The sequence below is a fragment of the Callospermophilus lateralis genome, unplaced genomic scaffold (genome assembly GCF_048772815.1).
Source record: "Callospermophilus lateralis isolate mCalLat2 unplaced genomic scaffold, mCalLat2.hap1 Scaffold_137, whole genome shotgun sequence".
Taxonomy (NCBI): domain Eukaryota; kingdom Metazoa; phylum Chordata; class Mammalia; order Rodentia; family Sciuridae; genus Callospermophilus; species Callospermophilus lateralis.
Window position 1 is genome coordinate 2970583 of NW_027512527.1, and position 27363 is coordinate 2997945.

At 41.7% G+C, this 27363-nt stretch overlaps 1 pseudogene; it reads left to right on the plus strand.

The window, feature by feature from the left end:
* The window catches only part of LOC143640213 (transmembrane protein 163-like), a 192469-nt pseudogene extending 170098 nt beyond the window's left edge, over positions 1–22371 (plus strand).
* Positions 22372–27363: the final 4992 nt, after the last annotated feature.

Sequence of the window (27363 nt, forward strand, 5' to 3'; positions counted from 1 at the left end):
ATCTTCCATCAGCAATAGAGACTTATTTTTCAGTATGATATACTATCGCACATAACTCTAAATTGAATTTAGGAGTGGTATTGACTAGTACTTAAGAAAAATAGTATTAACTACTACTTAATAAGGCCCTTAGCATGCTCCTGCCTCTATCTTTCCATCACTGCATAAAGAAAGGCAGCAATTTGTGGTATTAGAATGTCAGCAACATCCCATTCCTGTTTCTTCAGACAGAATAATTCCATCACCTCAGCAAGATTGGCGTCTTATTTGTCTTAGTGTCAAGAATCAAGAAACTTCTGAGAGAAGAGAACTGAGCACTGATAAAGGCAGATCATTATTGTTTTGAATTAATTCATGGAGAACACAAAGCCCAGAAATAAACCCACACATATCTGGTCAATTGTTGTTGCAAGGTGCCAAGGTAACTCAATGGGGGAAAGGAAAGTCTCTTTGACACATAGTCCTGGACCAACTGGATAGCCATATGGACAAAAAAGGACATTAACTCTTATACAAAAGTATAAGCCTTAATGTAAAACCTAAAGCTGTAAAATATCTATTAAAAAAGAGAGAAAATTGGTACAATACTGAGGTAGGCAAAAGTTTCTTAGATATGTCCCCCAAAGCATGAACATAAACAAAACAATGAAAATTGTGCTTCTTAAAAATCAGAAATCTTTGTTCTTCCAAAATACCAGGAAGAAGATAACAAGGTAGCACAAACAACATATATGTCTATGGAGAACCACTTTGTAAGAAGATAACTAACCAATAAGAAAATTGGAAAAATAGGTAAACAAATAGTTCATAAGAATAGACAGATGAATGTCTAATAAGCCATATAAACATGTTCAACATTATTAGTCATCATGGAATTACAAATTAAAAATGTATTCAGAATATCTAAAACAAAACAAAACAAAAATTCCCAGAGACCAAATATGTGTGGGGCATCTAGACTTCTCAGAAACTGATAAGAGATTAAAATGGTACATCCAGTTTGGAAAACAATTCAGATTTTTCTTTAAAAGCTAACCATTTTCTGCCTGGCCTAGTCATCCCATCTTTAGGTATTTATGCAAGTGAAATGAAAATATATCTGCACAAAGACTACACAGATGTGTGTTGTAGTTTTATTTATGTCAAAAGTTGGAAACAACCTAGAGGTTTATCAACAGGTGAATGGACAAGCCAGTTGCAGTATATCTGTACCATGGGCTACTTGGCAATAAAAAGGCACTACTATTGAATGAATCAGCACAGGTGAATCTCAAAATAATTAATGAGGGTATCCAGGCAAGCAAAAAAGTAAGTACTATGTGACTCCATTTATTTAAAACAATTATCAATAATCTCAAAAATATTTGGGAATGAATCTGAAGAGGTAAAAACCTCTACAATGAAAATTATAGAACAATGAAGAAAGAAATTGTAGAAGACACTAGAAGATGGGAAGACTTTCCATGTTCTTGGATAGGCAGAATTAATATTATCAAAATGGCTGTATTACCAAAAGTAAGCTACAGAATCAATGCAATATCAGAATACCAATGACATTGTCATTCTTCACAAAACTAGCATAAATAAGTCCTAAAATTCATATGGAAGAATAAAAAACCCAGAATAGCCAAAGCAAGCCTGAGTAATAAGAACTATGCTGAGGACACCACAATACCTAATCTCAAATTAAGCTACAAAGCTGTGGTCACAGAAATAGTGTGGTACTGGAATAAACACAGACCCAAAGACAGTGGCATAAAAAGGAAGACACAGAGACAAAGCCATATAAGCACAGTCATCTTATCCTTGACAAGGGTGCCAAAAAGATACGTAGGAGAAGATAGCCTTTTTAGCAAATATGCTGGGCAAACTGGATATTCATATGTAGAAGAGTGAAACTAGATCTCTTTCTCTCACTCTGCCTAAAAGTCAACTCTATGGATCAAAGACCTAGGAATTTGACCAAAAACACTAACTGCTAGATGAAAATATAGGGTCAAGATTCCAAAACATTGGCACAGACACCAACTTCCTTAACAAAACCCCTAAAGCTCAAGAAATAAAACCAAAATTCAGTGACTGGGATGGCATCAAATTTAAAAGCTTCTGCACAATAAAGGAAACAATAAGGAAGTGAAGAAAAAGACAATAGAATGAGAGAGAATCTTTACTACTCTTCCTACAGGGGATTAATATATTAAGAACTCTTAATATATTAAGAACTCAAAAAACTTAATACCAAAAAAATATCCCAGAATATCCAATCAATAGTTGGGCAAATGAGCAGAAGAAATACAAATGACCAACAAACATGAAAAAATGTTCAACATCCTTAGCAGGGAAATGCAAATCAAAACTATACTGAAATTTCATCTCCATTTAGAATAACAATCACTGAGAATACAAATAATAATAAATGCTGGTGAAGGTATAAGAAAAAATGGTACATTTATATATTGTTGGTGGGACCAATTAGTACAACCATTCTGGAAAACACTATGGAGATTCCTCTGAAGACTAGGAATGAACCACCATGTATTTCCCAGCCATCTCAGTCCTTGGTATTTATCCCAATGAATACTGTAATAATACCTTCATACCCATGCTTATATCAGCACAATTCCCAAGAGCCAAGTTGTGGAACCAACATAGGTGCCTTTCAACAGATGAATGGATAAACAAAATATGGTATGTAAACACAATGGAATTTTACTCAGCCATAAAATAGAATGAAATTATGTCATCTGCTGGTAAATGGAACTAGAAAACATCATGCTAAGTGAAATAAGCCAGACTCGGAAAGTCAAGGATGGAATGTTTCCTCTTATGAGAGAGAGAGAGAGAGAGAGAGAGAGAGAGAGAGAGAGAGAGAGAGAGAGAAAGAGAGAGAGAGAGAATAAGAAAAAGGAATAAAACAATAATAGAAAGCAAATTAGTAGAAAAATTGGGTGGGGAAAGCAAAGAAAAGTCACTGAGGAAGGAGAGTGAACAAGTTAGCTGCATTATGAATATAGTATAATAATCTCACTAGTATGGATAAATATGCACCAGCAAAAAAATTTAGATACAAGTTTATCTGTATGACAGAAAGCAGATAGCAGTTGTCTGAGGATATAGGTAGAGTGAGGGAGGAATTATTAAGGAATCATAAGGATACTTTAGGAGTGATGGAAATATTTGGTTTGGGCCATAATTTTACAGGTATAAAATATGTTAATGTTGATCAAAGCATACACTTTAAATACATTCAGTTCAAGTACATCCGGGGGCTGTGCCTGGCCCCAAAGAACCTTATGTTGCTAAGCCAGATAGGAATCCTGTGGAGAGTCCTATATTTTCTGTGAAGGAAGGTTTTATTTTCCTGAGTGTGAGCTGAACATTTAGTACCTGGGATGTTGACAGCACTGTTAAGTTATATTATAAATAGATAATATAAGAAGACAAAGTGTACAATTAGAGGGGCAAATGTAAATAGTAGGCTAAATATAATAGCTGTCACCAGAGGCAGATATTAAGAGGAGCTTTTGTGAAAACATGACTGATCCACCCAGTTGCCAGAAACACCCATGAAGTGCCTGTGGGTGGTTCAGGCTCCTGAGGCCATTAACCCTAGTAAACCTCTAGAAGCCTGGGCAGTTAATCCTTTTGGTCTATTGCGTACAATATGTTCATCAGTTAAGTGCTACCTAGCACATGACTGTACAGGAGTCTGATTGATTGGTTCTTTTCCTCCGTCTAGAAAGCTTGAATTCTAATCAGGATATGTTGTCTGTTATACCTCTTTGTATTTTCCACCTCAAAAAAGTGTCTTTTTTAAACATTTTGTTTGATCTCCCATTAGACCTTCATGATGTTTCTGAAGTAGGCAGAGGCGTTAGACCCACCGCCATTTTATAACAAGGAAACAAATCCTCAGATAAAGAAAGAAAACATCTCGGTCTAGACTACATAATACCAGTGTCAGAGATACATGGCAGGTGGGATTAGATCTCTTGATAAATAGTTGAGGGTTCTTTCTGGTCTACAAATTGCCCTCCTGTACTACCACAGAATTTGAGCCTTCATGAAAAGCTTTTACCACTGTTTTCCAATGGAGGAAATATGGCCTAGACACTTAGTCTCACAGAAGATTCTGAATACATTACAAGCCCAGGACTTTCCTACATTCTACTCTATGGGAATGAGCCCCCTGAACCCTCCTGTTTACAGTAGCTATGGTGGTTCTGCCTTGGCTGGTACCATGAAGATCCATCTTAGGGGGCTTCAGGAATAGAGGAACAAAATGGAGGAGGGAGTCTTGTCCTCCTGCCTCTAAGTTTGCACAAAGCATGGGTGTGAAAATATCATTACAATATTCACTCTGCTCCCTCTCTTCACCCCCAGCCTATACTAGGGGCATCTGTGTATTTAAGGACAGGAGTGTTTATCCAAGATGGGTGTTGCTGTATGAAGGTTGAGTACTTTGCTATTCAAATACCTCTGTACTTGACCTTGGGAAACTTCTTTAATCTCTTGGTACTTTTTTTCCCATCTGGAATGTGAGAACAAACTAACGTAGCACTTTTTTCCCCCTCTGTGTGAGGTTTTGAGAGTGCTTTCTTTCAGAGAAGAAAAAGAAATTATTTCAAAGGGTATTTATTTAACAGTTTAATGTAAATGGTTTTTTTTTATTCACTTCTCTAAATATAATGAAGAACACCATCCTCATAATAGTTCTAGACTTTTTGTTTATTGTTTGGATAGTGAAGAAATCATAGTGAATGCTTTTTTTATTTCCCAAACTCAGACTAAAATATGCCTGTGTATATGGTGCACACAATACATCCTAGTACAGCAGAGTGGTGGAGAATAGGTTCTTCCCCATGACAAGGGCTCTTCCTATAAGTGACTTGCACTCCATCCTCCTTTCTTCTGTTACTTTGGAATGTTCTGCCTGGTGATCAACATGTAAATATTTGTTACTGGGTCGATAGGGAAACACTGGATATGTTTCGGAGATATTGTTTTGAGGCACTCAAGTAGAATTTCTTAAGCCTTGAATAATCCTCTTAAAATGAGCTTTTTGATCATTCTGGTTCCTTGGGGGGGGGTAAAAAAATTCTGAGACCAGCATGGCTAAATACAGCCTCTTTTCCCCCAAGACCTTTTCCAAGTACAGGTTGAACAGGAAACCAGGGTGGCTGTGGGTGCTTGTGAAGGTGAGCTGTGTGAGGAGGGGTCTCCATCCTCTTTATTTTCCTGAAAGTTGACTGTTTGAAAGAGGTGGGTTGTCTCCAGGGAAGGTTAGAAGAGGAAACAGCCTTGAGGAGCCGGGTGTTTGACAGTTCTCCTTTCTGCTGGGTGAAGCAAGCAGCCCTGGTAAAGTTAGCCTTGCCCTTTGTTAGGGCTTGAGCATCCAGCTGTGCTTGGTGAGCCGCACGATCACATTAACCACTTCCTTGCCATAAATATATATATCTCCCATGATTCTTTTTTTCTCTGCTTGAACCTGACAGATATACCAGAAATTACTGCCCTGAAGTATTTTGTTTGCTTTTAATTTTTATCCTTGTTTGACATGTATGTGATTTAAATAGATGATTGTTCTTCAAGGCTCATATTAAAAAAAAACTAAAAAAAAAAAAACAACCCCCTCTTCAGGGCAACCACTTAAAATCTTTCAACCTCCACATCCCTTGTTTTAATTTTTAAATTATTTTAATTTTTGCCATAGTGGGGATTGAGCTCAGGGCTTCACCTGTGCTAGGCAAGCTCTCTACCACTAAGCCTTTAACCATAGCTCCTTCAACCTCTGAATTTCTCAGCAACATGTAGATGTTTCTGCTTCTTGATTTTTCAGTTATAAGCATGATTTATTGACTATCTACTCTGGGTGACCGCTATTGCCTAATTATTCCATCCTCCTGGTATATTTAGATTATATCAGCATTCAATGTTTTTATTATGACTATAAATGTTATTCATAGCTGAGCTCTTAAGTCTTTTATTCCTTTCTTGCATCCTGTTTTGTGTTTCCTGGTACTAATAAATAAGTATGTGATATAAATGGGTGTTCCTGAGCTGAGCATGTTCCAATCAACTCCATGGTTGTCATCTTGGGATCCCATGCATTTCAATCCTGGGAATTCATTTTACTTTTCTCTTGGGATGTGTCTCACTCAATCCTGTGTTATTGTCTTTCATGATTTACTCCCCTGTTTTGGAGGAACATACCCTCTGGTAGCTTCCTGGGAACAGATATAAGAAAACAATTTTTTTTATTCAACTTTGAATATCTGAAAATGTTCTGTTCTCATATTTTATGTAGAATTTTGGATGGAAATGAGTTTATTCTTAGAATTTTAAAGTCTTTCATATGTTGTTGTTTCATTTCCACTGTGGCTTTAGCGATGTCTAATGCTATTTAAATAACTAATACTTTATTTAAAACAAAACCCAGCTGGTTTTTTTGATGCTTTTATTGAATTGTTTATTTCTTTTTTTTAAATTCTAAGAACTTTATTTTGTGTTTATTCTTTTTTAAAATAGTATTTGCAAGATAATATTAAAAATATTTTAAATTTTCCTGATATTTAGAATATCACCTATATCTGATGATGTTTAATGATAATATTTTAAAACATTTTCTTCTCCTGGATATCACTTTACCTAGTGACATTTTTCTATTTGTTTTCATCTCTTTTTTTTCCATATTAGATGACTTCCCAAATTCTAGGAATTATTGGAAATGGATGAATATATGTGTGTGTGTGTGTATATATATATATATATAGTGTGTTATTCCATCCTCTTAATATATTTAGATTATTATTTTGATTATATTATTATTTGATTATATTGTGTGTGTATGGGTGATGCTTTTTAAATGTGATCTTAATTGTAGGGCAGGGTTTTTAAGCTGGCATTTGGATTTGGATGGAATTTAGAGATATGTGAATTTGAATAGAGAAGAAAATGTCTTTACTTTCATTTAACCTCTTGGAAATTTAGCAATCTCTTCAGTCCTAAAACTAGACAATAAAACACAGTAATATACTAGAGCATTATTATTTGTCACTAATAAATTATGAATCTTCATCTGAAATTAGTTTCGGTGGATATCTCAAAATGTTTGTGCTGGTTATAACTCAAAATTATGAACTTATTAGATCTGCTATTAGATTTTACAATTTAACACATCTAGAAATACTTAGTTACTAAGGCACAATTTTTTATGTTTTATTAACTGTATGTTAATATAATTGGTTTTCTTTGAGAATCTATGTATTTTATACTCTCAGTTATTTTTATTTTTATTATTGTTTTTTTGTTGTTGTTCTCTCAAGTTAGAGGAATCCCCTGGGCAGCAGGTCCCCTGGTCCCCCTCTACACTAGGCAGTAACCCCACCCTCAGCTGAACCTAATATGTCCTGTGTGGGGTGTGAGCAGAGGGTAGGGGACTGGGTAAGGGTGGGGGTGTCTTTCTTTTTCTCTCTGTGATGAGTGTACTCTCTCCTCTACTGAGACCAGCATGAATATACCCTGAGTAGTGGTGGAGCAGGTCTGGGCTTCTTAAGATTTTGTCAATAAATCCTTTGGCTTTTAGTGCCTTCCTCATTTAGGGAATGACTTGTGGCATTTCTTCCTGAGCCTCAGGGAATTTGGGGGTATGCTTTGACATGGTGCTTCTTGACCACCCCTCTCTGCCCTTCTCCATGAAGGCAGCTACCACTCTTGCTATCTACCTTCCGGCCTCACATAATTTTGTGGCTGTTGTCCTTCTCTTGTTTTCTTTGTCCTTGTGAGTTCATCCCTTAAAAAAAAATCAAAACCAACCAACCAAACAAACAACAAACACTGCTATCATTTAATCGACTTGCAAAAGCTGAATGCACATGCACTTTCAAATGTTCTAACGTTGTAGATTGAGTTTCTTTTATTTAGCTAAAACTGAAATTCAGCCCTGATGGCCATTTTAGAGCAAAAAAAAAAATTCTTTTTTTTAAGGTTTAAAAAGCAGTGGATTTTAGATTGGGTAGATAGGGCTTTTAATGCCTTCAACATCCCTGGATAGCTGTGGGACCTGACCCTGGAGAAGATTACTGAACCACTCTGTTTAAGGTCCATCATTTCCACATAACAGGGATCTTGCGATGGTTAGATAAAAATAAAATTGAATTGTGCATTGAGCATTTGGAAAAGAGCCCCATTTGTAATGGGAATTAACAGATGGTATTATCTTGTTACTACTGTTATTTAAGGAATTCTCTAGTTTGATACTAGGGCATCCACGTGGTGTTCCTACCAACAGCCAGGAGGTTCCACTTTGTCAAAGAACAGAGTTATTCAGGGATGGCAGTGCCTCTGTGTTAATGAGGGCTTTGCTGAGGGGATGTCATGGTTTCAGTGAACCCCAAAGGTAACACTTGCTTTAAATACCTATGGTCATTTAAAGGGGAGGAAGGTGGGATCACCAGCGTGGCTCTTCTCAGATTTGCTGGCCACATTCAGGGATCAGAGCACTCACCTCAGAGACTCTTGCAGTACTTGTCCTGCATTAGAAAACAGCAATCTGACAAATGCCTTAATTGACAGAAGTCAGGCTGCATCTTGGAGTAGCAGCCATGTGCCTCAAGGTGCCCTCCATGTCCCTGGCCAGTCAGGGCATGGCTGACAGTGCTGCACCCTTCCTTGTGGCTTCCCATGACCTTACCATCAACCTCAGCTTCGTGGTGCCCGGGGAGCTGGCATCTGCTCCTTTCCTGACACTGTGCAGGGCCTCACCTCTCAGGTTAGCCAGCTGGCCAGGAGAGACATGGGGCTGGGGCTCCCCAGTATGCCCATTAGCACCCCCCCCCAGTGACCAGTCTGCATACCTGCTTGTCAAAGCATTAGTGCTTGCCATCCCCTTCATCCAAATGGTCTGATGCTAATTCAAAATTTTGAAGTCATTGAATATGAGTCCATTGCAATTTGTCAATATAATTTAATAACCAGGGGAAATTGGGGGCTGGTGCTTGGTATAATTTTCTCTACATCTGCCAGCTTTTCTCATGGATGGGGGTGGGGCAGGGGGGTGATGAAAAGATGCGGGGACGAGAGTGACTGTTTTAATTTCACCTGGGGCTGTGAATCAATATTCATTTATTATTCAGCCAGCACTAGCATTTCCCTGGATGATACTCAAGCACATGTAATGTCAGGATGGTTTGAAATTTGTTCTCATTAGGAAGGTAAAGGATGCCTTTTTGCAGGCATAAGCAAGTGAGTCCTCTGAACTACCCACCTGCTGTCTCACAGCTTATGAAAAGAAACATGTGGGTGTGTGGACGAAAGGCCTGTTGTTTTTTCATTCTTGGTCTCTGTCTGGTGTCAGAGGCCACAGTTCATTGTGATCTGGAATTGCAACTTAAGCTCAACATAGGAGGTGACAACTGGTACTGATCGGGGGGGGGAATCTATCCAAGGTTTTCCAGTGAATAATACCATGAATACAAATATTTTGAGATGAGGCTGTATGGGAAGATGAGAGTGGAAGCCAGTAGGACAGAGAAACTTGGCATTACTATGTTAGAAACTAATGCAGACTGACAACTGCTGGAAACAAAGATCCCCTGCTCTGCATGAGGATGATAATGGATGAGAAGATGAATCAGCTTTACAGATATTAACTCACACCCCCACCTATTTTGGGGTGTAGAGGGCATTGGGTGGGAGTGATGGGCAGAGCAGGTTGGAAAGGGGAGAGGGATTGCACTGAGATGTCCTGAGAGCTGAGGTCTTCCTCAGTGATTGGACTGGCCCTTTTAGAGACTGCTGTAGGCCCGGATGGGAGGTTGTTCTAGAAGATTCTTCACCTCCTGACATTTCACTCTGATCTTTTGACCTGAAGGTACATCTCTTCTGAAGGCAGATGGTCTCCCAAATCAGGGGAAATGATTAGACCCTATCAGCCTCCCTCCTATTTAATTTTCTGCTCCTGGCATCAGTGATTGCCCAACTCCATTGGGAACCTGGCATCAGTGATTGCCCAACTCCATTGGAAACCTAAATAATGTCAGTAGAAGGCATTTAGATTGAATTATGAGAAGCCTTTCATGGGGAGGGCTGTGAAACAAATCACTAGAGTTAGACCCCAGGACCACACAGAACAAACCATTTATACCTGCACCATCATGGATGAATTTCAGAACATGTTCCTAAAGAAGCCAAATTTAGAAAACTAATACATACCTTCTGGAGAAATGAACCCATGGTTATTGAAGTCAGAAAGTGGTTGCAGAAGGCTGAGAAGGAATGAGGGAACCATTTGTGGTGTTGTTCTGTCAGGATGAGGTTAGCCCTGTGGTTTGCTGAATTTAAGGACCTACCTTGTTTGCTACTTTTTGGCCATTTCCCAAGTCATGATCACTAACTGCTCCTGTCCTGCTCTTTTCTGCACCTCTCTCTAGGTACTTACTGCTTTGCTTTATGTAAAGTTTTGAGGGAAGCCCAGCTTGTTTCTGTATTAGCACTATCCAATGTGACCTTCAGTGACAATAGAAAAGTTCTAGAACTGCACTCTGACATGATAGCCCAGAGCCATGTTAAATATTTGAATGTGATTAGTCAAATGAGGAACTGAGTTTTCAGTTGCATTAATTTTTCATTCTAGTTAATTTTAAATTTAAGCACACATCTAGTTCATTTTAAATTCAAGCATACTTTTTAAAAATCAGGGTATGAAGGGGGTTTATGCTTCTCCCTGAGAAGCTGATATTTGAGCAGAAAAAGTTAGCAGAGGCAAGGTAGTAAGCCATGTAGATGTATAGAGACTCCAGAGACAGGGAATATAGCACATGCAAAGGCCCTGAGGTAGGAGCATGCCAGTCATTATTGAGGATCAGGGAAGAGACCAGGATAGCTGAAGCAGAATAAATGAAGGGCATAGTGATAAGACACAAAGGACATCCAGTCAGATTGATTGTGTTTGACTATTCTGTGAAAAACTGGAAAATATATCATCCTATTGTTGTATAACAGGTCATGGGAACTCTTCACCAGCTCACTAGACTGCATATGGGAAAGTGCATAGGTCATGTGTCTTCCATCTTCCAAGAGAAAAGCTGACAGAGGCCCTGGTCTGGCTGACCAAGGTCTCCTGAGCTAGCTTACAACAACAAATACCACACATCAGCACAAGAATCCTCACCCAGATCAGGTTTTGTCAGCTCTCCCCTAATTGCCTTTGAGTTCTAAAATTAGCCTCTGGTTCTCACCACATTCCAGCCTGGGCTGAGAGAACTGGAAAGGATGGATACTGTCAGGCTTCACAGCAGAGCTGGAGAGGACAGGATCCTTGGCTTGGAATATGGCCCTGCCATCATATACCTCTTTGCTTTCTGGGGAGACATGGTCTCTTTTAAAGGTTTAGTTTCCTAATTGAAGCATCAATTACATGCTTCCTAAGCCTTTTCCCCACTTTAATATTTTTTTAATTGGTTGTTCAAAACATTACAAAGATCTTGACATATCATATTTCATACATTAGATTCAAGTGGATTATTAACTCCCATTTTTACCCCAAATACAGATTGCAGTATTTACACATCCACATTTTTACAAAATGCCCTATTAGTAACTGTTGTATTCTGCTACCTTTCCTATCCTCTACTATCCCCCCTCCCCTCCCCTCCCCTCCCCTCCCATCTTCTCTCTCTACCCCATCTACTGTAATTCATTTCCCTCCTTGTTTATTTTCCCCTTCCCCTCACAACCTCTAATATGTAATTTTGTATAACATTGAGGGTCTCCTTCCATTTCCATGCAATTTCCCTTTTCTCTCCCTTTCCCTCCCACCTCATGTCTCTGTTTAATGTTAATCTTTTCTTCCTGCTATTCCTCCCTGCTGTGTTCTTAGTTGCCCTCCTTATATCAAAGAAGACATTTGGCATTTGTTTTTTAGGGATTGGCTAGCTTCACTAAGCATAATCTGCTCTAGTGCCATCCATTTCCCTGCAAATTCCATGATTTTGTCATTTTTTAGTGCAGAGTAATACTCCATTGTGTATAAATGCCACATTTTTTTTTTATCCATTCATCTATTGAAGGGCATCTAGGTTATTCCACAGTCTAGCTATTGTGAATTGTGCTGCTATGAACATTGTTGTAACAGTGTCCCTATAGCATGCTCTTTTAAGGTCTTCAGGGAATAGTCCAAGAAAGGGAATAGCTGGGTCAAATGGTGGTTCCATTTCCAGCTTTCCAAGGAATCTCCATACTGCTTTTCAAATTGGCCCCACCAATTTGCAGTCCCACCAGCAGTGTACAAGAGTACCCTTTTCCCCACAACCTCTCCAGCACTTGTTGTTGTTTGACTTCATAATGGCTGCAATCTTACTGGAGTGAGATGGTATCTTAGGGTGGTTTTGATTTGCATTTCTCTTCTTATGTGATTTTAAGATCGCCCTTTGTTTATGCAGAAGCTATACTCTTCCTTGTTTGGTGGTAGTCAGATTCAGAGTCCCAGAAGTGTGTCTCTGTGACTTATTCTCCAAGGTAAGACAGAATTATTCTTGACATAGACCAAAGATTTTGGGATGTGAATTTTTTTTTACCACTGGGGTCTGTCAGGTTCTTGGTATTCCTTTATGAACAATTTATTCCATCAGAATAGGATGTTGTTTTTCATATGGACCAATGAAGTTGGGAAATTTGAGTCCAAGCTTCATTAGTTCATAGGTGGACTTATCAGTGGCCCCTGTTGCTTGCCATCTGTAAAGCAGAAAGCAGATTGGGAATAGGTGAGGTGGCTACTTCTATGTCCTCATGTTTGGGTTCGGGGGACCATCTTAGAGCATTCGAGGTGTAACTGAATCCTATAAACTGAGGGGGCTCCTAAACAACAGGCATTCTCACAGTTCTGGAGGTGGGGAAGTCCAAGGTCAAGGCTTCAGTGGGTTTGGTGTTTTTGAGGGTCAATTTCCTGGTTCATAAATGGCCATTTTCTTGCTGTGTCCTCACATGGGGAAGGAGACCTTATAAGGAAGGTCTCTAATTGCATTTATCAGGGTTTTATCTGCATGACCTAGTCACCTCTCAGGTACTCTCCCTCCTTGTATCAAATTGCCTTGGGTATTAGGCTTCAACATAGGAAGTCCTTCCTTCCTTTCTTCCTTCCTTCCTTCCTTTCTTCGTTCGTTCCTTCCTTCCTTCCTTCCTTCCTTCCAGGTATTAAACCCAGGTCCTTGCATGTGCTAGGCAAGCACTCTACCACTAAGCCATACAGCCCTTTGCAAAATTCAATTTTGAGACAGGGTTTTTACCGAGTTGCCCATGCTGGTCTCAAACTTATGATCCTGCCCCAGTCTCTTGAGTAGTTGGGATTATAGATGTGTGCCACTGAGCCTGGCTTAAGAAATGAATTTTGGGCTTTGACTCTCTAGCAGGGACCTTGGGCTGCTGTTCACAAAGGGCATGGGGAGCTCAGCAGCCCTGTGATGGGCATGGGGAGGGCTATTGCTGTCAAGCCTTGTCTGCCCATGTCTTGACTGGCAGAGAGGGGAGGAAAGGGACATGTTCATACCAAGCTCTTGTCTGGTATCTTGGGATACAAGTGAGGCCTCTCCTTTCCCTGTCCCTAAGAGCTTTTCCTGAGGTAGGTGTGCAACCTTAGAATCCTAACTTCTACTGAGCATTCTCTATCCTCTGAATGCTTATGTCCCCAAATTCATCAGTTGCAATCCTAACCTGCAGCATGATGTCACTAAGAGGTGGGATCTCTGGGAAGTGATTAGGTTGTGAGGGCAGAGCTCTTGTGAGGGGGATAGTGCTCCTTGCCCTTTCTACCACACGGCTAGAACATATGTCTCTGAGAAGAAGATGGGCCCTTATCAGACACTGAATCTGCTGCCCCCTTGGACAGTCCAGTTTCCAGAACCATGAGCGATAAATTTCTGTTGTTGATAATCCACCTAGCTTGTATGTTGTTGTAACAATCGAATGGACAAAGATAAGGATCAAGATGACAGATTACTCTATGAATAAACATTTCTACATTGGTCTTTACAAAGTATCAGATTTTGTATTATTGATTTTTTTCTATTGTTTACCCATTTTCTGTGTCATTGATTTCTTTTTTCTCCTTCCTTATTTCCTGGGATCAAATCCAGGGTCTTGTTCATGCTAAGCAAATGTCTACCATTGAGCTATACCTTCAGCTCTGTTTCATTGATTTCTGCTCTTATTTTGGGATTTAGTTGACTTTCTTTTAATCCTTTCTTAGAGGGAAAGCTTAGATCATTTATTTGAGGCCTTTGAATATTTTCTTATGAACTATTTAGTATAAACTTCCCTCTAAACCAATTGTTTTTGCTTTGCCCCACTAATTTTAATATGCTGTTTTTTTCTTTTACTTTAGAATATTTTATAACTTTCTAGAAAGTTGGTGCTTCCTTCTTTGAATTATGAGCTTTTAAAAAGTGAGTTGTTTTGTTCTATATTTCTGAATATGGTGCTATTAGGTATATGATTCTGTTGCTAATTTCTAGCTTAATTCCAATATTGTCAGAGAATATACTTCATATAATTTGAATTTTTTCATTGGCTGTGTTCTGTTTTCTGGAAAAGAATGTGTTTTCCATTTATTAATATTCCATGTGCTGTTGAAACAAATGTGTATTTTGCTCTGGTAGGGAAGATGGATCCTTTGTCACGTCAAGTTGGTTGACAGTGTTGTTGAAGTCTTCTATATGCTTACTGATTTTCTGTTTATTTACTTCATCAGTTACTCAGAGTGACTCTTTAGAATCTTCATCTCTATCTAGAGGCAAGCATGCTACCACTGATGTGGCTAAGTGGTGAAACAATCAATTTTGAAATTTTTCATTTTCTCTTCAGTTCTATCAGTGAATGCTGCTGTATATATTGTCTTTTTAATAGTAGTAAGATAAACTCACAATATGGATGGCTTGGTCAAAAGGTAGATATACTTGAACTTTTCAGAGAAATTACCAAATTGTTTACCTGATAGATTCAACCATTTTGCACTGACATCAGAGTTGTATGAGAGCCTGTTTTCCATAGTCTTACAATAGTTTTGTTTAGGTAAAAAATGATATCTTATTGTAGTTTTGATTGTTTCATTGCTTTTATAAGTGAGTTTGAACATCTTTCATATGTTCAAAATTCATATTAATTTAAATTGTCTTTTTTTTGGGGGGGTGGGTGGTACTGGGTATTGAACCCATTGGGGGCACTCAACCACTGAGCCATATTCCTAACCCTTGTATTTTATTTAGTGACAGGATCTCATTGAGTTGCCAGTGCCTTGCTTTTGTTCTCCCTGTGCCCAGATGAGCCCCTGATACTGCCTTCGTCAGCGATAGGGTGGGAAAAAGTGAGGATCCTGAGGATTAACGCTGGTGTCTTGTTTCTGGAGCTGTGCTAGGTGCTGTGTGAGCTGGGGAGACCAGCTCACCATGCAGAGTCATGCCTTTCAGGTGTCTGCCCTTCAGGTGTCCTTCCCTGGACTCCAACTAGGGTTGCAACCTAGTTAAATAACCCCTATGTTTCTCATTTCATGGGAAGGACAGAAGCAGACCCAGGAGGTCTGTCACCCACCCAGACGTCATGGCATTAGTGGTATCAAGTTGACCCTAATATACAGTGTCCTATAAGACCTGGGATGAACTGTGCCCTTTCCTACCTGGGGCAGATCCAGAACTTGGGTCAAGTGTTCACCCAAGGATGATTTTTGTGGTCTGGTGTTTAATAATGTGAAAAAGAAAATGCCTCCCTCTGTTCCAGAGTCCCGCTTTTCATAAGAAGGAACAGCACAGAGGGGCTTGTGAGCCAGTGGAAGAATGAGTGGGCGTGGCCATATGTCTGGGTTTGGATTTTCCAGCCTCTGTTGCAGTCCCTTTATGTCTCTCTGAAGGACATAGTGCTGGTCCAGGTCTTTAGGGCACAGGGCGTGACATCACTGGCATGTTCTAAAGAGCCCTCTGGATGTCTGTGGTGGAGAACAATTGAAGGAGGTGAGATGGAAGCAGGAAAGTCTCTGCAGAGATGAGACCTTGGCCCTGGTAGAGGAAAGTGGTTTAAAATGGGTAGGGCTTGGGAAAAAATGGCCATGGGGGTTTAACAAGAGAGGATACAGAGAGATGAGTGCTGTCCCAGAAGCTGTCCAAGCTATTAACCAGAAGGGGCCCCCTGGTTAGCTTGGTGGGAGTAGGTGTCTCTGGCAAAATATGCAGTAGTAATTACAGCCTCTGGCTAATTGTATTGTCTGGGATCTGGGCTTTACTCATTTGTTGATTAGCAGAACTGGAGAGCAATCTTTAATTACCTCCTCTCTGTTCTTCCCTCCCTTTGGGAGGTGGGCAGGGTGGCTGTGGGGAGCCATGGCTATCATTAATGTTGGGTATTCCCTGAAGGATGGGTCTGGAACACATACCCCAGGACTGCTACCCTGTCAGAGCTGAGCCCAGAACTTTCTCTCCAGGGGAAGCAAGTTGGCAAACTGCTTTCCTTGCAGGGAGAGAGGGAGGGTGGCCCTTACCTGTCACCTGGTTGGTGTCTAGATCCTGTGCTGAAGCTGTGTGAACTGGGTCAGACTGACTCCTCCAGGTCCTTTGTGACCCACACATTCTTACACCTGGAAGTGGGTCTTTAAGGAAAGGGGACTGCAAGGTGTGGATGAGGGAGACCATGGTAAGTTCCAGACTAGCTCACTCTGTGTTGTGTGGTCTTGTCTGTTTTTGTTGCTTGATATTTAGTCAATATGCATATGGTGCCTATCAGGACTAGGAGTAAAATGGGTTTGTAGCCAAATCAGATGGATGAAGACTGTGAGTGGGCACCTGGGGGAAAACTCTGAACAAGAGCCCCAGCTTTGGTCCTGTCCATAGGAGCAGTTGTGGCAAGTCAGGAAACCCCTCTGACCTAGGGGCCTCTAGTGACTGTTCTCTTCCAACTCTTAACAAGAGTCTCTGATAATTTTTCAAGCATATGAAAAACTATTAGAATATTCTGCATCAAGTTAATGTGCCTAATTACAGATTCTGATCTTGTTATTAAAGCTTCTAACCAAGATGGTCCCCACCATTGTTTTGTGCCACTCTACATCATTAGCAGAATTCTTTAAAACAGCTCTGAGGGGACAGGGCCAAGCTCAAGTGAGTGACTGCTAGAGCCTGGTGTGCTGCTGTTGGTGAGAGGGCTGGTTCCCAGGCTCTTCCCTTTGGGTGAATGGGAAGCCTCCAAGATTAAGGGATGTGGCAGCAGACATGGAATCTGTCCCCAGTTCCTGTGTGCCTGTCCCAGTGTTCTCCTGCAGGATGCTAAGATGTGAGGCTTTGTAATCACAAAACAGTGGGCCAAACAGAGCAGAGAGCAGCTCCCTCCTAGAAGATGTGGGCAAAGGAGGTGAAATCATCAGCATGAATCAGATACCTGTGGTCACACCCTGGCCCCTGGGCTGTTCTTGATCCTGGTGGGCAGAGCAGGTCTGACTTGGTGGAGCTAAGTGGACATCTAGTGGCCATCTGGGGAACCTCAGGCCTCTGCATCTTTTCTAAGCATCATTGGGGTTCAAATTGTCAGGACCACAGGTGACTGGTCTAGGCAAGGGCTGTCTCCTCTACACAGGGGACAGCAAAGCTACCGTCATCTTCCACACCTTCCCTGATACTTAATTAATGCAGCTAACATTTGCACCTCTGATAAATGCCAGACTGTATTGGAATATAGATAGCAAGTTTGAAGGACAAATTTCCTGTCCTTAAGCTTAGTTTTTAATGAAGAGAGAAAGATGGTAAAAGAAAAATGGCAAAAATAGCAAGTGGTCAAGGATTATGAGAAAATACCAGGCATGGGTGAAGAGGTAAGTAGGCACAGTAGGTAGACAAAGTACTTTAGGGGCTCTGAGTGGCTACCTGGGAAGGAGCCCCAAATATAAGGGGTCTCAGTGAGTTCTAAGACACTGAGGGGACCAGGGTGGCTAGAGTGAAGTGAGAGAGGAGCAGTAGAGGTGGCATGGGACAGGCAGAAGGGAGCTGGTGGTGTCAGCTGTGAAAAGTTTGGGTGAGATTTGAAATAGGTAATGGTTGGCTTTCCTTAGAAAGTTTTAGCTTTGTCCACTTCTCCAAGTGGTTGCTGGCAGGACCATGGTTTATGGGAACTCTGGGCAGGAGGGGAGTGGGTGCAGATGAGTTTGGAGGTGGCAAGAGGTGGGGGAGATTTGAAAATGCACTGGGGAGGTAACAGCAAGACTCACCTGATGGTTGGACTTTAGGTGTGGGATAGGTCAAGAATGGGCTCTTGAATTTCTGTTCTCCTTACCTGGGAAGAGGGTGGCACTGAACACAGAGAAGGTGGTGGTTGGAGGGTGAGATGTTTAGGGGCAAGAATTGAGATGTGTGCATTTTCAGTTTGAGAAGCATGTGTGTCTGTAGCTAAAGGGAAGGGTTGTTAAAAAAAATAGAACTTTTAGAGAACTGGCCTAGGAGATAGGAGGAGAGTTTAGATGGAGGGAGAGTTCAGAGGAAGAGCCCAAGTGACTCCAGTAGGCATGCGGAGGAGGAGCACAAAAGGAAGCTGAGAAGAAATTGCTGGAGAGGAAGCAGGAAAACCAGGAGATGGAGGCTGAAGAAGTCAGTTTACAGAGGGAGGGGGACTTACCTATCTATGAGGAAATATGGAGCCACGGATGATCTCAGCAAGGGTTTTATGAGCAAAATAGGAGGCACAAAAATGAAACTGGCTTAAGAAGGCAACTTTGAGCAGATTTCATAAAGGGCAATAATTCATGGAGGTTGAGGAGGAGGACATAAATGGGAATCAAGGAAGAGGTTGGGTGGGGGGCATGAATGGGGTTCACCCCAGCTATAGTGACCCAGGTGAATGGGGGTGGGCCTTGCACAGAGAAGCTGCTGTTCCAGGTGAGTGTCGGGCTTCGTGCTGGTGAGATGAGGTATTCTTGTCTAAATCTGTGTGCTCAGCTGAGTCACCAGCTGACGCTTTGAGTGATGGTAAGGTCATTGCATTGTGTCCCAGGCCAGTCCTTGAGAAGCCCTTGCAGGCCTCAGGTTTAGCTGTCTCATTCTCACGAATGGGGAGCAGCTCCTGGAGGTCCGTCCTAGGGGCCCCTGAATAGGACTGACCCAGGCTTTGCACAGATCATCCCTGTCCCCCACCTGCCTCCTCTCTCCTAGGAGTACAGACTGCATGAATGTATTATCTCAATTTTCTAACTTGTAGCCAGAATGAGGGCTTTTGACACATGGCTCTGTTACACAACGGGGTTGGGGGGAGGCTACCCCAGGAAGGAGGTGGAGCTTGGAGCTCCTCTCAGGGATACCATGATGGTAAAACAGGTGAGGACCCTTGTGGTTTATGTCATGGGGAAATTCCAGAAACTGCCCTAAATCATTCCCTTTCTGTGTGGCTTGTGACAACTCATAGGTAAAATGGAAGTGTGATGTTCAAGTTGTAAAAGTTGTGTTTCTTTCCATTCTGGTTTTTATTGACATTTCTTCAGTTATGTCATCAGTTCAAAACTTTGCATTCCTCTTCTGGGATGTTAGTGCAGATGCTGGAGGGAACAGACAGCCTCAGATAGAATCCATCCCTTCCCTTCTTGCTCTAGATAACTTTGGTCTAATTCTTGAACCTCCCTTACTTAGTGATTTCATCAGTAAAGTGCATATATATACCCTCAAATTGACAAAGTTTGTATCTATCTATAACACCCAGATGGGTACCTGGCTCAGCATACACTCAACAGATGTGTGTTTAAGCCAGGATTTGAATGTCTATTGTGTGCCAGGCATTGTCTTGGGCTCTTTGGATTCAACAGGGAACTGAGCTCCTGCTTTTCTCCTGAGGTCTGCATTCTAGTAGGTACCAATGCTGAGCCCCACTCCCCTGCTCACTGTCTCATAGGGGCATAAGTGCTTAGAGATGAAAGCAGGTTAAGGGTGGAGACTGGGGATTGTTATCTCCAGGGAGGTCCCTGGTGACAATTGAGGAGGGACTTGAGCCATGTTGGTGTCCTAGGTGATGAGAAAGCTCTGGGCCACATCCTTTCTGCGTGTACTCCAGGATATTGAGGCAGGCTAGTGGCTAAGACAGATATCTGAGCACCACCATCCAGCATCTCTCCTCCTTTTGCAGGGTTTAACTCCCTCGTGGGTGGTATGATGGGCTTCTCCATTCTTCTGAGTGCGGAGGTGTTCAAGCACAATGCGGCAGTCTGGTACCTGGATGGCAGCATAGGCGTGCTGATCGGCCTCACCATATTTGCCTACGGGGTCAAGTATGTTTTTTCTTTTATATTTGTTTTCCTGGTGGCCAGGAGGAGAGCCACTCTTGCCACCTGCTTCCCTAGCCAGAAAATGATAGATAAGGCTTCTCCTGATCCTGAACTGTCAAGTGGTTGGAAAAGCCCCTACCAGGGATCAGTTCTCCTAGGGGTTGGCACAGGAGGCAAAGATCGCAACAAGAGCATTAAAGTGTTTAAAACCACAAAGGGTCTCCTTTGCTTTTGTCTGATGTCTTTATGGTCCTTCATGACTTGGAAGTAGAGACTTTCTTTCTCTATAATGCTGATCTTCAGGATTCCCAGGCTAGCATCTTGGGGTGGCTTCCTTACCCATGCAGCCTCCTGCTCTAAATGAGTTGGGAGAGGGCAGGTAGCACCATTGGGCCAGAGGCTGGGCTGTAGATTTAGAGAACCCTTTGTTAAAAGGGATGGTCAGTGCATGCTGAGGAAAAACCCACATGGAGGGCACTCACTGAAGAAGTGGCACACTGGCATGGCCAACTCTGGATCCAGCATTTGTTTCTGAAAGGCACTGTGTTTTAAATGTTAAAACCCTTACCAGCTCCCACTAGGACCTCTATACTCAAAACCAGGAGCAGTTACAAGTGTTGGTGAGGAGCGGGAGGATGGGAACATGAATGGTGAGCCTGCTTTGAAGAGTAATTTGGTAGTTCTTCAAAATGTTAAACATAGAGCTATCACTCGACCCCGAAATTCTGCTCCTTGGGTTGTGCTCTGGAAGACTGAAGCCAAATCCATGCCAGAACTTGTACCCAAAAGTTCATGGCAGTGTTTTTTATTATGGGCACAAGTAGAAACCACCCATTACCTGAAGAATACAGGGGGCTATTATTTATACCTAAAAGGGAATGGAGAACTGGTACACAGTATGACTTAGATGAACTTTAAACATTATACCAAAAGAAAGAAGCCAGATAAAGGTGGCCATATACTATATGATGATTTCTTTGGATTTGCCTACTCTGGATATTTCAGCCCAAAGTGGAGTATTGGTTGCTAATGGGGTGAAGGACTGCTAGTGGGAATGGGTTTCTTTTTGGGATAAAAACATTCTGGAATTAAGATAATGGACATGATTACACGAATTCATGGATATATTAGAAACCACTGACTGGACACCTATGGTACATGAATGACCTCAGAAAATGAGTCTCTTCTGTGCTTCCCCAAATTGCAGTGGGCCCGGTGTTGCGGTGACGGTGTCTGTCTTCCTCTTTGCAGGCTTCTCATCAACATGGTGCCAAGGGTGAGGCAGATGTGTCACTATGAGATGTTTGAGTGAAGGTGGCCCTGGCAACCAGGGAGGGCTGCTCCACATGAAGACCTTCAGGATGACGACAAGTTTCCACATAGGCAGACTGTGCCAATATTTAACTGAACATCAGTTTCTTTTTTTGGAAAGTCTTCTTTCATACAGTTTGTCATCACAGGACAAGGTCTGCCCAGTGGGTGCATCTGCCCTGTACCCTCACTCCGCTGCCCCCCATCACACACTTAGGACAATGCCTGCAGGAGGGGACACACTTCCCCATCTCAAGCTGGAACTGACATTTTCTGTTTTCTGGAGTAAAACAGTTCTTGGGGTAGGAAAAGATCTCTGCTTGGCAGAAAGCCCAACTGTGGTGCTCTAAGCCTGAAACAGATAGCAAGCAGGTCCCTCTCCTCTGGACTGTGTGTGGCCCCAGCCACCTCCTAGTTCTAAGGATTCTTCTCTCCTGGTAGGTTTTAATGGAAGACTGGGCCCTTTAGTCCCTCATCCCCTTACGTAACCAGAACCATCAGTGTATCACTAATTTCTCTCAGTGTGTTTTATTAGTTTCATACTGTTTTACTAATCCTAAATCTAAACAGATTTGTTCTAAAGAAGACCATTCTATTTTTTAAAGTACTTAGTGACATATGTATGAGCTTTGCATGGACGAGGTAAATAAGCACATGACCCTTTCTCATACACTCAGAACCTGCACATCCATGTAAAACAGGATCCATTTTTGAGAGATGTGAAACTAGTTTATTTGTAATAAATAATTATATAATCTATCCGTATATGCATATATCTATATGCTGTGTCAAGTGGTAATGATACATTACAGACTGTGAGAGATGGTTTACTCCTCTGTAAGGAACAAGATGTTCTCCGTTTATGTAACATTAGGTATAGATTCTGTAGACTCCATTCCTTTTACCCTGCAGTGTTCTGTACCTCTTACAGAACTGTCTGCCCAATAAAGATCTTTACCTGTTTTGTACGGCACGGCGAGGCAATCTTTGAGAGTCATCATCATGCGACACCAACAAAATCAGGGCTTGCCATTATGGGCAGGTTTTCCGTTGCAGCTGAAGGATGATATGGGAATGGTTGCTTTTGCTTCTAGTGGGAGAGCAGAGACCTTGAACTGCTGTTTTTGCTTCTACAAGGCATGACCACTGCACATTCAATTTCCTGGACCAGAGCATGGCTGATTCCTGGGTCCTCCACTCCAACCTTCAGTGCCCTGTCTCCCCCTGGGCTGGTTAAAGGAAGGTATGGCTTAAGCACCCCTAATCCATAAACCCTGGAATCAAAATGCTCTGAAATCCACAATACTTCGAGAGCCAATATGATACCACAAGTAGAGAATTTCTTTTGACCCCATGTGCAAAATACAAGTGCACTGAAGGTACTGCACAAAATGACCCTCAGGCTGTGTCTAAGATATACAAGAAACAAGTGAGTTTCATCAGACTTGGGTCCCACCCGGGAGGGGTCTCATTATGTACATGTAAATATCCCACAATCTGAAATCTGAAACACTTGTACCAAACATTTCAGTTAAGGGACACTTAACTGTAGCTTGTTCTGCCAAGTCACACAGCATTCAGATGGGCCTTCTGCGAGATGTTTGCACATAGCACAGAAAAATTCTGTGAGCAAGTGTGATAGATGCAGGATTTAATATTTTTCTTTTCTGTAGATTTTCTCACTGTAGCTAATTGCTAATACACATTGTAGAAGTTTAGGGAAAGTAGATGACGAGGTAGCGATCCCCAAACTGAGGTTCTCTGTATTTCCTTGGCATTTTTTTTTAAGGATTTGTGTAGCCTCTCTGTTGTAGCCAGTCACCAGGCAGTGCCTGGGTTTTAGAGTCCAGGCTAGGTCCAGCTCCTTGATGTGGCCTTGTGCTTCCAAGACATCTGCCTGACCAAGCCCTCAAGGTCCACTGATTCCTGGTTCAAACAATGCTGTTTTTGAAGGGAGAAATGTGGTATAGGTCCAGCAAGTTCTTGCACTTAGGTAGTCTTTTTAGGGCCATTTTACTAGCCCATTTGGAAAGATTTTTAAATGTTTGGTGCAGTGATTGACAGTTGTCTCAAAAAAAAAAAAGAAAAAGAAAAGAAAAGTCTAGCAGTTAACTAATTCAGCTCCTTGCTAAGTGAGTACAGGGCAGGGAGAGTGGTCTGACCTAATTGGTAGATATGCTATAAAGGAGAGAATGCTTAGTTCTGAAACGATTCCCTCCACAACTTCTTTTCTATCAGCCTTTTTGAGTTTGTAAACTGTGAGATGCAGCTGGACAGCATGCATCTGTGGCTGACCCTGTACCCAGCCAGCTCTCACAAACACCACTCCCACCTGTCACACAAGAAAAGTTTATTGAAAAATAAAGTTCTCCCTAGTTTCCTCTAAAACAGTGGAAAACAAAGCAGAGCTCTCTATGCCAGTACAGTAACATTTGGACAGTGACACCTTATTTGCAGAATCCTGCACGACTTAACCCCAGAAGTGAATAGTAGAAAACAGTTGTACCAGGATTTGTTTGAAGACACAGATGCTAATGACCATTAGCTAACAACATCAAGGTTGTGACAGCAACTACAGTAGAAGGGATACACCATCTCCTTTGGCATCAATTGTTATGCTATGGTCCTGTTAATACTTGGGCAGGACAGTGAGCAAGATGCATCTCACGTTTGTACCATCTCAGCTTTGGCAGACACGACAGATGAAAGGTTCCTGACCCACCACTGCATCTGAGTGCCCACTACCACTCTCCCCCTCCCATCGATCCTCCATTGTCAATGACCCTGCCTGCGAAATGGGCACATGCCTTTCCTGCTGTGGGGGTCAGGGAAGGGGTGAGGGACAGTCTTAAGGCGTGGCAGAATCTTGGTTAGATAGTGAGGCTTTGAAGGAGGTAAATTCCAATCATCGCAACCATAGAACTGTAAGACTGCCGATCAGCTGAAGAGAAACCAAAGGAATTTGAAAAAGATACCAAACTCCAGAAAATTCCCCCATATTCCATAATCACAATCTATCCAGAGTTGAGTCGACATGGACAGACAGGAGATAAAACCTTACAATTCACCAGGGAAGCAAGAGGCTAAATCCACTCCCCAGCCCCCAAACAAACAGAAAACTGATATTTAAGTGAGTTGGGAAAACATCATTAAACCAAGAGTAGCCTCTGGGGGAATGTTCTGTAAAGGGCCAAAATCTGTGCCCTGGGCATCAGGTGGCTTTCCCTGGGAGGTGGGCTTTCTCTGGGACCAGGCCCTGGAATTAACCTTTATTTGGTGGAAATATGGGGTAACCAGCCTGTTAAGAGCCACCCTGACCAGCAGGGGGCAGCAAAGGGATTTTCTGGGGAATGTATAAATTTCATTGGTCATTCTTTCCTCTTAAATGACCCAGGAAAGTCTCCATTATTGCATTGCAGAGGCATAGGATTAACTTTAATTCAAAGTGTACAATCTATCTGAGATCTCCTTTAAATTTCCAACTCAAAAAGTTCTTCAAAGAAAGCCCTGGAATGTTCCAGAAGAAATCAGTGGGGTGAGGTCCAGTATGTGGCCAAAGGTCACTTTCACCTTTTTCAATCCCAGTTAATAAAGTCTTGCAGCCTTGTTTCATTGGGAGCTGAAGTCTGGCATATTTTCAAATCAGTGCATTCAGGAATACAGTATGATTACAACTATCAGGGTAGGCACAGAACTTGGACAATCTAAACCAGTAATTCCTACAATACTTGGTCAACTTGGAATAATATTTTTATGTAGGTGTTATTTTGAATCAACAGATAGGGAGTGAGCTCTTTATTTCTCAGGCTTTATGAATTGCTAATAACAATATTTTAACATTTACTAGGGCTTACTAGGTGCCAGACACTGTGCTAAAACACTGAATCCTCACAAAACCCTAAGTGCTAAGAAAGCTAGGGTAACTTTTTTCTGCATCCAGGACTATACAGCTAATTTGGTCTTTTGCTATATGTAAAAACTTGGTGTTCCATTTTTTGTTGAAGCCAACAAGAATGAAAGGAACTCACCCTCAGCTTTACAGAACTGTCAGCTTCCTAAATGAGTATGGATCTATTTATGTTCACCCACTTAGTTACATGAAGATGCTCTGCAACCTCATAGGGAAGGATAGGATTTAGAATAAAGCCAATATGGAAATTAAACCTTTTCAAATAAATAAAACAATCCAGGCTTGGGATAGTAACATATACAACATGGCCTGTCGTTAACAAAATATCTTTTTTTTTTTCTTTTAATCAAGAATTTTTGAAGCCGGGTATAGTGGTACATGCCTGTAATCCCAGCTACTTGGGAGGTTGAGGCAGGAAGGTCACCAAGTTCAAGGCCGACCTGGGCAACTTAGCGAGACCCTGTCTCAAAAAATAATTAAAAAGAGATGGGGGGAAATGGGGATGTAGCTCAGTGGTAGAGCACTTGCCTAGCACGTGCAAGGTTCTAGGTCAATCCCCAGTACTTAATTAAAAAAAAATTGAGGGGCATAGGAGAAGGTAGTGGTGTCTAACTATATACAGTCTAGGTAAACCACCTTGGTCTGATCTAAAAAGCACACACTCACCTATAAACTACAGCTTCAGTCAAATCCATTTCATTGACACTTGCACTTCCAGTGAAATATACTGCAGCTGTACTCCCAAAGGAGTAATTATTCACCTTCATTAAATCCATCATTCATTCATCCACCAAGGAAATAAAAAAGAGGGAGAGGGGCACAGAGTCTTCCCCTTTCGTGATACTAACTAGCCCAAGTATTACCGGGCTACTGCTTCCAATGAGTTCAATGCAATCCCTCCCTGGGCTGGCCTCCTGCCTCAGTCACATCTCAGCAAGTGACAGGGTAGCAGGCAGCTTGGTAACTAGCAGTCCCAAGACATACCCACATTGCGGCCCAGTCTGGAGGAAGCCAGCCCTTCCCTTGGACTTCTCATGATTTCATACCCTCCTCAGGGGTGGGGGGGTGAATGTGCCTGATACACAGACTGTGGCCTAGGGGCCATTTCTGGTGCACAGCCGGAACATCTGTAGTAACTCAAGGACCTAACACTCCTCAACAGCACCCAGATTCCAAAAACCAACCCCAAAGAAAAGTGAAAAGTCACAGCAGAAAAATAAACATCACCAAGTGACAGACTCTAACATTCCAAACACACAGCAAACACAAAAAGTAAACTATAATAAGCACTGACAAAAACCCAATCAAAGCAAAAATGCAAAAAGCATCTCCATTTGTACATGTGCAAATCAAATTGCATACACAAAATTAATGAGGTGTTTACTGGCATTCAAAGAAGTGTATTTTCCCTTTCTGGAGTGTTTACTCTGGAAAGTATTTACCTTACAAAGGAAAGCTTTCTCTTAATAAATTAGATGTTTTTCCCTTAAGTTTTTGTCTCAAGATCACAATGGGAAAAATAATTCCAAAGGCCAGGCAAGATATGATTATAGCACAGGAAAACATCAATCCTGATTTCGGATCTCTCCCTGTGGATTGGTTATCAATTACAAATCAGTTTAGGTTTCCATATAAAAATAGCAATGGTAAAACTGCTGCAGGCGCCCAGCCCACACTATCAGAGGCACCATCCTTTTTCTTCTTCACACCCCACACTGGGCCAATGGAAACCCCTCCCCAGTTTGCCCTGGAGAACCCAACTTGGAACAAGTCATAGGAGGTCTCGAGGCTGGTACACATTCAGGTGTCACCAACTCCATCAACAATGCCCTTAACAACAGGAGTATGGGTTACTTGGCCCCAAGAGCAG